The 13885-nt window shown below is 41.3% G+C and overlaps 1 protein-coding gene and 1 long non-coding RNA gene across 13 annotated transcripts in view; both read left to right on the forward strand.

Annotated features, from left to right (window-relative positions):
- Positions 1–13885, forward strand: part of Magi2 (membrane associated guanylate kinase, WW and PDZ domain containing 2) — a 1223070-nt gene that overhangs the window by 124328 nt on the left and 1084857 nt on the right. The window lies entirely within an intron of this gene.
- LOC111756875 (uncharacterized) overlaps positions 1–13885 on the forward strand; it is a 168817-nt gene that overhangs the window by 124020 nt on the left and 30912 nt on the right. For both annotated transcript variants that reach the window (XR_010042297.1, XR_010042298.1), the window contains exon 3: positions 1–13885. This exon is cut by the window's left edge and continues 100961 nt beyond it; it is cut by the window's right edge and continues 30912 nt beyond it. This is a non-coding gene — a long non-coding RNA (uncharacterized LOC111756875).

A 13885-nucleotide genomic window follows, 5' to 3' on the forward strand; every position in this document is an offset into this window, starting at 1 on the left:
CGGTCTGTGCACTCTTTAAGCTAGGAGGCGGTGAAAAGAAGTCTGTAATTGAATTTTCTCAGACACATGTAAAGTGTATTATCTAGAAAGTATCCCATGAGATAAAAATATTGCTTCACCAAAATCCAAGACATTTGCAAAACATTTCCCAGTGCTCCTCTTAACAGTGCTGTGCTAGGTAATAATGCATAAGACCTGGGGGGAGGCAGTGGCAGCGGAACTTGGGGGGCTGCCCCACAGCTCTGCCACATCACCCCAGCTCCCTTTCGGCATTGGGATATTAATTAACTGACGTCCTACCCACATTCAAGGAGACGCTAATAATAACATTTTGATGGTACTCCCTACCATTCCTGCATCAAGAAATAGTTCTTGAATGCCCCAATTGTTTCTCGTAAGAAACGAAAGAAAAATCTCTGCATTTAGGAAGCTTGTTTGTTGAGGGAGACAGAGGAAGGGCAAACAATAAACAGGATAAATTTCAAATTCATGAAAAAATTAGGAAAATGGGGACATACGTTGTAGAGTGAGATTACAAGCAAGAAAGGCGACTATTTTTTAGTAAAGACACAGAAATAGAGTGAGCAGTAGGGCTTTCTGGGATAAGCATTTCAGAGGAGACAGCAGGGGAGGAGACTGTGGTTTGGGAGCCTTGGAATCGCGTGGAAACCAGTGTAGTTTTAGCTGGATGAAAACAGGCCAGAAGTACAGCGTGGGTGTGGGGTTGTCCAGGACTTGAATTGAGCTGTTGTGACTTGTGACCTGAATTGCCATGTCAGAAGCTGTCTCAGCTCAGATTGATTGACATGCTCTGACTTGCCTTGACCTAGCTTTATTTGAATTTACTTGACTTATTTTGCCATAGAAGGTCATTCTAAGGGTTCAGCTTTGACTCTAAGTGAGATAGGGATTTTAGAATGTTGGACCAGAAAAGTGACATAATCTGGATTCCAATTAAATATTATCACTGCCTGGTAAGAAGATCTGAAAGAAATAGCCGGCATTTAGCAGAGGAGGTGGTAGGAACCGATAAGCGATAATTGGGAGATTATCATTTTAAAGGACTCCAAGGATTAACAAATGGATTAGAAATAGGATGTAGCAGAAAGAGAAGGAAAGACTGATTCAGACATTTTTTGTTTAAGCAAATTGAAGCCAAGAGCAGCCTCTTGAGGAGGGAAAGACTGTAGCACGATAGGAGAGAGGAGTGCAAATGATTAGGATTCATTTCTGAAAATGTGAAATTTCAATGCCTGCTGAACACTCAGAGAAGCCATGAGCACTCGGAGCCCGGAGCGGGTGGGAAGTCACCCGGGCTGGAGATGCACACTTGGGAGATGTCTGCTTGGGGATGTCACGAGAACTGATGATCCAGGGAAGGTAAAGGAGGTTGCATGGTGGCAGGAGGGATGAGGAGGAACAGGAAGGTAAGGCTCAGTGTAGCCTGAGAGGAAGTGACTGTTCTTCATTCTAGAAGCCAAGAAAGGAGGATCTAGAAGGCAGGGCGGGACGTAGGCCCCTGGATGAGTGAAACCAGGACTGAAGAAATAGGAGAACACTTAATGTGTTTGACGGTGACTACAGAAGAAAGAGAACATGCTGATGTGGTAGGATGGCAGAATAATCTGAAATATTTAGTTGGGGGGTTACTCTTTTTAGCTCTGGGCTGGTTCCTGCCATTAATGTTTTGCTTAGTGCAGGGCCGCAGCGGATGCAGCCAAGTGGTTAAATGTTGGGGCGATCTCAGAGTGAGCTGTTTCCTCTTTGCAGGGGAGAGAGGAAGCAATGTTGGTCTTACTTGCCTTTCCATGTGTACTCTGCTTCCCTGATTCCCTCTTCAGTACTTTTGTCCACTAATTGCTTTCCTTCGTTGACTCAAAGTATGTTCTAAAATTATTTAAATGCATCTGAATTTCCCAGAATAGGTGTTAAAATGCCCATTGTTTTTGCGTTCCATTTTGGACTTGGTGATAGGTGGAAAGTAGAGTTGGGAATCTGGACTTTCCGTGAGTTTCCTGGTGATTTTCACGCGCACTGAATTTGGAGAAACGGCAGCCTTTTCCTCTCTGAGTTGCTGTGATAGAAAATGCCATATGTGCTCTCATCTACTGGTGAGTTGTTCTATCTTTAGCATGCTTACAACAGCATGTACACACAAATGTACCTGAGTACTTAACACTCATGAGAAATTGTTCTGGTCTTGTCTTCCTGATACCATTTAGGGAATGAAGAAAAGCTGTTTCCACAGTTAGGAACACAAGTAGGCTTACAGGACTTTCTTATATCATTACTATTAAACAATGGACTCCCTGATAAGTTAAACTTTATGTCACACTTTAATGATATCATCACCCGATTATACACTGTCACCAACAACACTTGGATACCTAAAATTTCAATTTTTTAAAAAATTTATGGGGCTGGGGATTTAGCTCAGCGGCATAAGCACCTGCCTTGCAAGCAGGCGGTCATGAGTTCGATCCCTGGTACCGATAAAAAGGAAAAAGACAAAAAAAAAAAAAAATTATGTATCACACTGCTATGCACATCCTTAACAGAAGTTCAGGAACAGGAAAGTGAGTTGGACAATTATATATTTTAAGTTTAAAAAAACCCTAAATACAGTTCATATTTTTTGAAAAATATTGCTGTGTATAATGTAAAGAAAAGGCAACCAAAACAAATTCCCAAAAGTCTAGTTTCTTTCTCTAACACAGATGATATAATTTTGTCTCCATTTCCTGCCTTTTATTTTTCTTATACCTGCAAGCTATAATCTTTGGAGTAAATAGAATGTTGTATGTCATTTGTGTTAAGCTAGCTAAATAAAAAAACTTATATGAAATATAATTAAGCAATTATATCTACACAATGAGGTATCACAAGAAAATTTAGTGACAAATGATACGATGTGCACTGTGGTCCTAACCTTGAGTATATTGAAGGATGGAACAAAGTTGAAGCAGCAAGGAGCATAGTTCATAATGAGATAATTTAACTGTATGTTTGTTTTTCCTTGTCACTGAATGGTTTTTTGTTTGGTGTTTTGGATTTCTTTTATTTGTTTTGGTCAAGGTAAAATTAAAAAATAATTTTGAGTTAACTCAGAGTTTATTAGTATGCTGGGCAATTCCTCTAGATAATGGTAATGAACTTTATTCTTGCAGTGCTGTTACTGTGATTGTCTAATGCTTGTGTAACCCTTATTTTCTTCAGAAAAGAAGTGATTATTTCTTTGCAGCTGGCGTGCTTCACCACTGAGGGTGATGCTGCATAAACTAAGTACCCAGCAGAAATGTCTTCAGGTAGAAGCGATTCTCACTTTATTTAATAATTTAAGTATTGTTCTCTTTTGTATTATGATTCCTAAAATATGTTTCCAAATTACTTTAAGCAATTAGTGGCTGAGTGTTCGGCTGTCTTAATAGATGTGTCCCTGCTCTTTGGTTTGTGGACATGAATACCTTGCTGCCAATTGAAGTGGGATTTGAGATGATAGCACAGCAGGCAATTTCTAGGACAGATTACTGTTTGGGCCACTAAATGGGGTGGGCGAGGGAAGAATGTTTATTGCACTATTGAACTGTCTCATGCATCTACGGCCAAAGATTGCACCAGAGGCCACCGTGCTGGGAAATGGTCCAAGCGGTGCTGAACACCTTCTGTTTGCAGTGACTTGTCTCTCTGCTGAGAGCACATGTTAGGTTCCGAAGGAAAGAGCAGAATCTGTTTTATAAGAGCAGTGGGAAATTTAGCTACATGTGTTGGCAACTTCAATATTTCCATGACGGTGTCTATATAGAATATAACGTTCTGTCTGTTTCCCATTACAATCATTTCAATATCAGTTTCTAACAGCAAAACTTATTTTTTCCATACATAAATACAGACACAGGGTTTTGTTTTTGTTTCATACGCCATTTTGAAATGGGGTTGGTTTTAGTTTATAATTTTGATTCCTGAACAGCTTCCCATCTCAGTTCCTTATAGATAAGGTGCATAATTTAAAAACAAAATTATTTACCCATATTTTTTCTAGAAGAATGTGAAATAAAACTCATGAACTTCTAGAGGAATTGAGGAGGTATCAGCGAACCCAGTGTCACGCTCGTATTTGTGTTTTGTGTTTCAGAGTAAAGCAGTTCCTAGCCTTCAGTTTAAAAATGGTAATATTCAGAAATTGTTTCAGGAAAGTATTTCCCTGGGTGTTAGGTGAACTGCTAGATGCTTTACAGAATTCTAATAAGAGTTGCTGGCTTTCAAAGCTCCTATAATGGAACATTCCATTTTGGAGTGTATTCTTTTAAGAAAGAGCCATGTCTACCCAGAAGCTAAGGCTCCAAAAACAACCTTAAATCCTTGTCTAAAGATCCTGCTGGGCAGAACTCATGCCTTGTGCTTATTTCTTGTTTGATAGTGAATATACAGAGGTCCAATTACAGCTACACTTTTCATGGATAGAGAAAACTCCAGAGGAAAGCTAGTGTGCCCCAGGCAGTTTACATAGGGACACAAAAGACAGAAGAGGTAAGGCACAGGCATTTCTCTTTCGTCTGACAATTTGCATTTCTGGAGGTAAATTTTGTGAAGTCTTTCAGGGATTCTCGATGCCAGCTCCTCATCTAGACTGGGAAATGTCACTGACTCTGGAAATAACTTTGCGACCTGGCTAGCAGTAAAGGAGGTCAGTTAGGCCATGCCTCTCTGTGGAATGGATATTGAAACTGTGTCCATCTGGCCCTGCAAATTGTAACTATGGTTTTATGCTGCTATTTTGAGGACAACATCTTGAAGCATCTGTTTAAAGATTGCGCTGAGTACAGTACCCTAAGGAATCTCGGGTCTCAGTAACTCCTTGGTAACTTTCTGTTTTGTTCTAAGGCAGATTATAAATTCCCTCACACTCTGGCATCTCAGTGTAAGAGCACATGTTTTGTGGGGCACCCTTACAAAGAGTTTTCAGGATAAATTTATCTTGGCAGCCTAAAAATTCAAGCACAGAGCAGTAAAATCAAATACTCTCTTCATAAATCAAATAAGAGTGTTCAAAGAGCCATACATAGTTTCAGTTCTTACAACAGCTTTGAATACTTCATAGCATCTCAGAGCAGGTGAATAAACTAAATGTCTAGAAGGGTCCTGAAGAGTCACCGGTCACTGCTTACCTGCAGCCTACTGGAAGTTTCCCCTGCAGACTAGCAATACCTAAGATTTCTGTGAAAAAGAAAGAGGTGCAGTTTCATGCCGAAGTAAAGCTCAAGAGAGATGAACTCAAGTTAATAAAGTTAAGGTCAAGTGCTCACCTATGCAAATATTACAGGAAGAATGTGAAAGTAACAATATGAATCTATGTTTTCATGTCAAATGATAAAACCAACATGATACTAAAGAACTATGTAGTGTACTTTCTAAAGCTTGGCAAATAACTCACAGCAGGGACATTAGATCCTTCTAAAATAATCTTAGAGTGAAACCTTATTTATATATAAATATATATTATATACAAAAATATAAATATATTTTATACAAATATAGATGTCATGGATAAAAATCAAAATGCGATGATGGACAGTGACCTGATCACATTGACTCTAAGTTCAATGCAGAAGTACATACCTAAGATTTAAGTGCAGATAAAATCTGTGTAGGAGATGTGAAGGCATCATACTGTCACCTGAAATCTTCACTAGTCAAACACCATTTCTGCTTCCCTCCTCTTTCTCTGCCTCCGTGGTCCACACCATCAGCCCATACAATGGAGCAGGCATTGGAAGTGCTCCTTGGAATTAAGGGTCACTTCCCTCTGAGACCTGGCCCTGCCCCATCTTCTCCATCAGACACTTGGGCGCCGTAACCTATGGAGGTGACGCCCTTCAGTGTTCTCTGATCGTATGACCAAGTTTGCAGAAGGAGAGCAATACTGAGTAAGTTTCTCCTTAATGTTATGTGGGCTGTAGGATTCAGAGGCCCTGAGGGACCCTTACTGGCTATTTTATCGTCCCCCACACAGAGCTGGCCATAGGATTTGGGAAGGGAATTGGTCAAGGTGCCATGCTGTGTCATCATCCCAGCTTGACCCTTAGTGCTCGCTGGTGGAAGACGGGTGCTGTTGATCTAGCAGCTCCTTCTTAGTCTTGGAAAATGAGGAAAGGAGAGCTGGAGATCTCAGGTGGAATCATGGGACTCTGCAGGCATATCTACCATCACTGCCCAGGCTTTAGACCCCTACCACAAAGAATAAAGATTAAAATGCTGTTCACTACTGGAGCCTGTGCAAGATTACAAAAAGCTGCCCCATCCTGGCAGTTTGAGTTCCGTGTTTTTCACCCTTTCCTTTCCCCTCACCGAAGTGCCAGGGAACAAGAGAGTGTGGCTTCTGTGGCCACCTTCCCAAGCCCCAAACCTTAAAACTAATACTCCTGTCCACCCCTTCTGGTGCTGAATTTGTTTTGGTTTAATGATTTGGACATTGAGCACACACAAACACATGCATGTGCGTGCATGTGTGCACACACACATACACAGAGTGGTGAATCTACAGTGGTGAATCCACCTGCATTTTTTCATTAGAATTCTTAATGCTCCATAGTTGTACACACTTATCTTGGTTGGTGATGAGGAAGAAGCTGTGAGGGGGGATTTGGGATTCTGTATCTCACACCACTGTACCTCCTAAAAGCCCAATGTTGAGCCTGATTGTGTGGCTCTCATATGTATCTGGTATGTTCTACAACACGTATGCATGTGTGTGAGTGTGCTCTTTAAGACTGGACATGGTCCAGTGACACATTCACCAGGTGCTTCAGACACACTATGGATGAAAGACAAGACAAGTGGACCTTTCTGTCGTTCCAGATCGTATCGGTCTGGAAATGGTGTCAGGGCTCAGCCCCAAGCTTCCGTTCATGGACACTGTGACAAGTGAGCCAGTGGGAGTTATCCAGAATAAATGTTTTGTTGGAAGATGAAATGATCATGTAGATAGGGACGCAGGTTCTGTTATGGATTGCTTTGATTGAACTCATCCGATCACAAAATCAGCTTAGCAAGTCCACAAAACCACCTGCTTTGATTGTTTGTTTTGTGAGGTGGGGGTGGAACTCCTGGTCAGAGCAGGCTGGGCAAGTGGACTGTCCTGAGCGACACTCAGGACTCAGAACCTTTCAGTTCTTCTAAAGGTACTGATGACCGGAACTTCACATCCTCTTATAACCTACTCCTCTTCATGGCGAGAAGTGCGTTTCGGAGGTATCTGTTTTGATATGACCTTAGAATGACTGCAAACACATTGCCAGGGATGATTATTTTCTACAGAAGCTTTTAACACACTAAATCCTAAGTGGCATAACTATTCCTATCTTTTAATTGTATTTCCAAAAGCACTAGGCTGTTTTAAAATATCATTTTAACATTATCAAATACATGCTTTCTAAATGAAAAGTATTTAGAGAAAATTATAGAAAGTGTCAATAATTAGGACTGCAGGAGTTAAAATATTAAAGCATACAGTTAAAGAGATAATTATAAATGAGCATCATAAATTATTTCTCTCTGGGATTCGTACTGTGCTAAGTTTGGGGTTAATGGACTCTGAAGAAATATTAAAAATATATCTCTATAAGTTCATTAATATTTAAACAGTACTATTCATGTGTAATTGGAGTGATATTGTTTAATGACCACCAGTACCTCCTGCAGGATCTTTATCAAGTATGTACTATGTCAAAGAAAAATCATTTTTTGGGGAAATGAATGTCTCTTATTTCAGCGGCCATGCGGAATTTGGTGTGAGCTTCCTTGTGTAAGTGTGCTGTGGTTTTATCATGAGCTCTCACTGCTTCTGCAGTCAAGTGCTCTACTCTGTAAGTCTTGACCTCTCAACCAGCTCTCTCCTGATGGCTGGAGCTCTCTTTTAGAAATGCCTGTCTACGCCAGGCCTGAGGCTGCACCCATGGAAACCAGCCCTGAGGAGGATTGTGATCGCATTTCAAGGCCACCTCTGATACCCTGTCTCAGAAAAAGCATCAAAAACAAAAACAGTCAACAACCATAGCAGAAGACTCCATCTGGTTCTTAGGTTACTAATCTGTTTCATGCTCTTGACATCCCCTGTGAAGAGCTCGGTGGAGAGAAGCAATACTTAGGGAAGATTGCTATTCAGCAGCTTTTAATGTACTTCAGCCTCTGGCCCCGGCTTCAGTCCTGCCCCCAAGACTGCTTGAAGCCATCAGTGTGAGGCCTATGGAGAATTCACTGCAGAGCTTCACTAGAAAGTGCAGCCTTCATTTTTGCAGAAGAGAATAATGTGAAGAGAGGCACAAACCTGTTGTCGTGTTGGTGCCAAAAGGCTCCTGATGATAACATTCATCTTACCGCTCTATTTCCTCATATAAACTGTAAGGTGAGGCGTTCTCCAGACACTGAGAAGGTGACACTCTGGGAACAGAACATCCTCCACCTTTCTTGTTCTGTTCTTGTTCTTAAATTCAGCTCAGTTAATGTGAGCGTTCTGGTCTCATGGTTACCGTATCTTTCTGTGCTGTTATCTTGTTTTTCTCCCTCTCACCTGATTTATACGTCTTTTAACCTAGTGTCTGCATTTTTGATTGTGAAGACTTTTGGCTGCACACTCAACGTCTTTGAAGAAATGAATGAGTCCATGTTAACAAGGCTATGCGCTCTTCAACCCCTGTTCCAACCCATTTCCCTTCCCGAGGTCGTCTCCTGACATGAGCAGTCAGAGCCACAGCGGTACACAGGTCCCTCGTCTCTCCATCTCTGCTCACATCTTCTCTGTGCCCTGTACCATTCTGGTGCCGCTGCGTGGAATGTTCCTGCTCACACCTGCACACTTGTATCACGCTGTCATATGTGATGTCCCTCCCTCTGCCACTAAGATCCCGTCACACCCTGAGCTCGCACTGACCACAGGTCCCTCACACTGCCTCGCTCGTGCTTGTCTCTACTTCTGTTTCCCCCCCACCTGTTCAAACTGTAAGCCTGGACTGTGTCAGAATGAGTTGTTGCTGTAACCAAACACCGCCGTAAGGCTGACTATGCAGCTGGAATTGATCTTCACATGGTTCCGGCCAGGTTGGCTTCTCTCTGTCCTCTCCTTATGAGCACAGTGATCATCAAGGAGGGTCAGCTTGTGACCTCGTTCCTGATGGATGGTCTCTTTAAAGACCCCCATCGCCGAAGACGCCCAAGAGCTGTGTAGTCAGATGTCCGCAGGGGAGTTTCCAGGGACACAGCAGAACCTAGAACAGAGACCCATGTTCATCTCTGTAGTCTGAGCTCTTAGCTCAGCTCCTGTTCTACAATAAAAACATAAGTGTTTGTTAATAAACACCACATTAATATAATTTTTAATAATAGCGTGTAGAAAATGTTTTCCCCAGTAATTTGTAAAATCTAAAAAAAGTTTTTTAAAGGTCACTGAACAGCTCTAGTGTTTCTTTCGCCAGCTTCTCTCCCTGAAGAGTCTGATTCCATGGTTAGGAGCATTCCGAGCAACTTTGTTATGCTGCCACCAAGTGAAAAATACGGGAAACTGGCACTGTATGTGCCACAGTTTAAGCCTCTGCTTAGATTGAGTCTCAAAGCTCTCAAAAAAGTCGTAATTTCGGCAGTTCTATGTTTAAATTGTTAATTTCTTCTGTTAAAACATTAGTAAATCTGGAAGAAAAATTGATGGGGAATCACGTGCAGCAAATGTTTGTAGCAATAAGGCCATAGTCATGGTTTTCTGGTGAAATGATGACCGGTAGGTATCAGGTACAAACTGATTTTTATTCCACTTTAATTCTGACTGCATGCTACCATGAACTTACTGAAGGAGACATACCCTCTGCTTGTGTCGGTATCATTGTTTGATCAGCACCAAAAGCCAGGAGGAGGTAGCAGGTTTTCTAATGGGAGAAAAGGATGATGGTCTTCCTGAATTTGGAGTTGGAACACCACTGTGTAGAAATAAACTGGGTCTCCTTGAACCCTCAGAAAGCTAAATGGAAACTACGCTTTCAAGCCAGTGCTTTGCTCCCACTTACCACCCCACCCACTGCCCCTTTGGTCAGTAAACACCACCATTCAAGGAGACATTGCTGGGTTGGCTTTTTCCTAAGCATCCCATGGGACCCAGTTCTTCACCATACATGTTACTCTGAATTTATCTTGTTTAATTAATTTTTACTCCTTCGCAGTGTCGGCTTCTTCTGTTAGATGGTGATCTCTGTGAGTTTTCAATTCAAGATCAGCCACTAGAAGAGAACTCAGTCTATTGGAAGATATTAATAAATATTAAGCCAATGAATAACATTTCATTTATTGGAATAAATTAGAGTGTAATGGAGGCTGGTGTGCAGCTGCTTCTCAATGACAGTTCTTACGTGGGAGGAGCCCCAAGTGACTCAGGACTCTGTCTACTGTGTTTCTAGGACACTACTGAGCTAGGTGCTTTTTCTATTTTCTGCCGTCCCCACCGATCTTTCATGCCTTCCTCCTGACATGTCTGGTATTCTAAAGTCATGTGTCATCACTCACATTTGATGTCAAACTCACATTCGCACATCGGTAAAATCGGGATGCAGTGCTCCTTGGGTGTACAATTTCAGCATGGCTGGCCCGCTGATGTGTGTGTGTGTGTGTGCATGTGTAAGTGAATGCTATTGCCCATGGGTGTGGTGGTCTGTATGTGTGTGTTTATGTGTGTGTGAGTGTGGTGGTGTGTGTGTGTGTGTGAGTGTCCTTGCCTGTGGTGTGATGGTGGTGTGTGTGTGTGTGTGTGTGTGTGTGTCCTTGCCTGTGGGTGTGGTGATATGTGAGTGTAAGTGAGTGTGGTGGTGTGTGTGTGTGAGTGTTCTTGCCTGTGGATATTGCAGTCTGTGGTCTGTGTGAGTGTCCTTGCCTGTGGGTGTGGTGGTGTGTGTGTGAGTGCCCTTGTCTGTGATGTGATGGTGGTGGTGGTGTGTGTGTGTGTGTGTGTGTGTGTGTGTGTGTCCTTGCCTGTGGGTGTGCAGGCTTGGCCACTTGCCCTGTTGGCCTGACAGAGACGTCACTCTCTTGAGGTTTCATGAAGGACTGTTGGGTGGGTTGATATGATTTTGGATACTGACATCTGTCTTAGTTACTTTTTTTATTCTTGTGACACAACGTTCAACACCTGAAGCTAAAGGAAGATTTATTTCAGCTCACAGTGTGCAGAGGTGCAGCCCTGCACCTCTAGTCAGCTGGCTTCAGGGCAGGGGTCACTACAGAGGAGAAACATCCATGGCAAAGCAGGGCAGGCAGAAAGCAGCCCGCTGGGAAGTAGCAAGCAGCAAGCTATAAGGGACACAGCGGCCCTCTTTCCATCCCTTGTACTCTACCCAGGCTCCCCACTTTTAAGGCAGGTAATACTCACGGGGGCACCCTAACTTCTGCCTTTACACTGTGAACCAATGCCAGCATCACATCATTGATCCCTGCATCACACACCCTCAACCAGGCCACCTCTGGAAAGTCCCACCTGTGACGGCATGGCATGGCGCTTCTAGGGGATATCTAGACACAGCCGTAACATAACCTGAGAACTTTGTATGGAAATTTCTGATGAGATCAAAAAACCACTATCAGAAAAATTACAGAATGAGTGGTAGTGGCTTGCAAAAACAAACAGAAACACAAAAACAAGAACCAAATGCTGGTTTTAGCAATACTATGTTATCAGTGCTGCTTCGGCAGAAAGGATATTTACTGAGAAACACGGGTGTCACAGCTGAGTTAAAAGACTATTAGGAAAGTTGGTCTTGTACATAAAGATTTTTAGAAGCAGCTTGTTTTCTCTCAATTTTTATTTTAATTAGAGTGATATATAATAAATCTGTGTCAAAATAAGTCTAAAGATGGTGGCTACATGGATAGTTAAAATTTAAAATAGTGAAGGATAGTTTGTCATAGATGAATTGGCAGTATGTTTTAGTCCTGATCACAGTTAAAACTGGAAAACACCTAGTAAGTGACACATCACTATTGTGTCAGGGAAACGCTGTACTGATTGGTTACTGAGTGTGAACTAAACACTGCGAAATTCAGCAGGCAGAGGAACCCAGTGCCAGCGCTTGTGATTTCAGTCCCATTAGTCATCTCTTTTATGCCAGAGATAAACTGATTATAAAAAACTACTGTTTGACATTGTCCAAGCAGACACATTCAGTAATCCTGCAAAAACTAGGAGGTCCATTGAAAAGCTATTGCATTTTTACCAGATAGAATGTAATACAGATGTTGGGCATAGTTGTAGCCTGAAATTTGTATTATTTATTATATCTTTCTTTGGATGTATTGAAGGTGTGGATTATTTTACATTTAAATGAGTCTTTGTCTTGACTCCATACTTGAATGCAGTAACATATTCAGCAATGCCTTTTTCTTCATTCTCTGAACGCTGTTCGTAAAATATTCTTTTGGTGTCTGGACATATGAAATTAGCCTTTAGAGTTGTAACTAATGGATTTCCCATTAAGCTTGTCAGTTTTCTACTTTCTTCCTTAAAGTTTTAAATTTTACATTTTTCTGACAAAGTTCACACTGCCATTAGATTATAGAGTACAATAAAATTCCATCAAAAAGATTTTTCTCCAGAGAATTTTTTTTATTTTTAATAAACTAAAAAATTTAAAACAAATCCCACAAATGGGTCTTATACTATATATTGAAATATTAAAGAAATAAAATATATTGTCTTGATCAAGTCTGATTTCATCTAATATATTCAAAGAGAGTAAGAACATACTTGGCACAGCATCCAAACCTGTTTCCAAAGTGAATTCACCATACCTTTTCTTTATGATCTCTTAAGAGTGGACCCTCTAAAGACCTAAGTTTTTGTATGCATAATATTTTACACAGCGCCTAGAGCATATAATGTCCTTGAATAAATATTTATTCAATCTACATATATTTGAATATTGCCTCTGTCAGTTGACCAATGGCATTGCTAGGTTACTTGTTATTTAAAACCCTAAAGTCATCATCAGTCATCTGAGGGTCAATGACTGAACCTACCTATAGTGTAGTTTTGAAAATTAATCTAGATAATGCATGTAAAATGTTTAGCTATGCAGCCTAACACATAGGTGCTACTTCAGATTCATTTGCCATTTTTATATTATCACTATTATTAGTATTTGAAAAACTGTTGAAGATGACTACATAAGAATCTATGCAACAACACTTAGCATACTCATTTAAAATTATTTGTCAAACACTGTTTAAATTCTTGGAACCTATATTCTAAGCAAGAAGGTGGACTGTAAAGAAATCTATAAAAATGGTGTGTTTCATGTACTCATAAGCACGATGAGGGAAATAACATGCAGTAACATGAGAGGAAACAAAGGTGAAGCCTGTGAGGTTTCCCTGACCTTCCTGGTGTAGTTAGTGAGGAATGGTAAGAAAAGACTGTAAGTAGGACACATATTATTGTATTGATCAGTTTTTGAGGTAACAAAATATCTGAGGTAATAAATTTAGGAGGAGGAAAGGTTTCTTTCGGCTTACGATTGCAGAGGCTTCAGTCCGTGGTTCCTTGGGGCCCATGGCATTGACTCTGTGGCTGAGCATGGAGCACATTCTGGAGCTCAGCTGCTTACATCGTGGAGAAAGCAACCAGGGCCCAATGTCCTCACCAAGGACACAACCCCAGTGACCTACACTCCTGCCTCTAGGGTCAGCTTCTGAAAGGTTCCCCCACCTCTGGACACCACCACAGGCAAGGATCAAGCTTTATCACATGGTCTTTTGAGGGGCATTCCAGATCTAAGGGTGCCAGTGATAAAAAGCATTTAGGCTTGCAAAGATTTCAGGGAAAAGGTTTTCAAATAAGGGAGGAGAAAAGGTGAAGGTG

This window comes from Cavia porcellus, unplaced genomic scaffold (genome assembly GCF_034190915.1).
Source record: "Cavia porcellus strain 051 isolate PalLab524CR breed Dunkin Hartley unplaced genomic scaffold, mCavPor4.1 scaffold_2, whole genome shotgun sequence".
Classification (NCBI taxonomy): domain Eukaryota; kingdom Metazoa; phylum Chordata; class Mammalia; order Rodentia; family Caviidae; genus Cavia; species Cavia porcellus.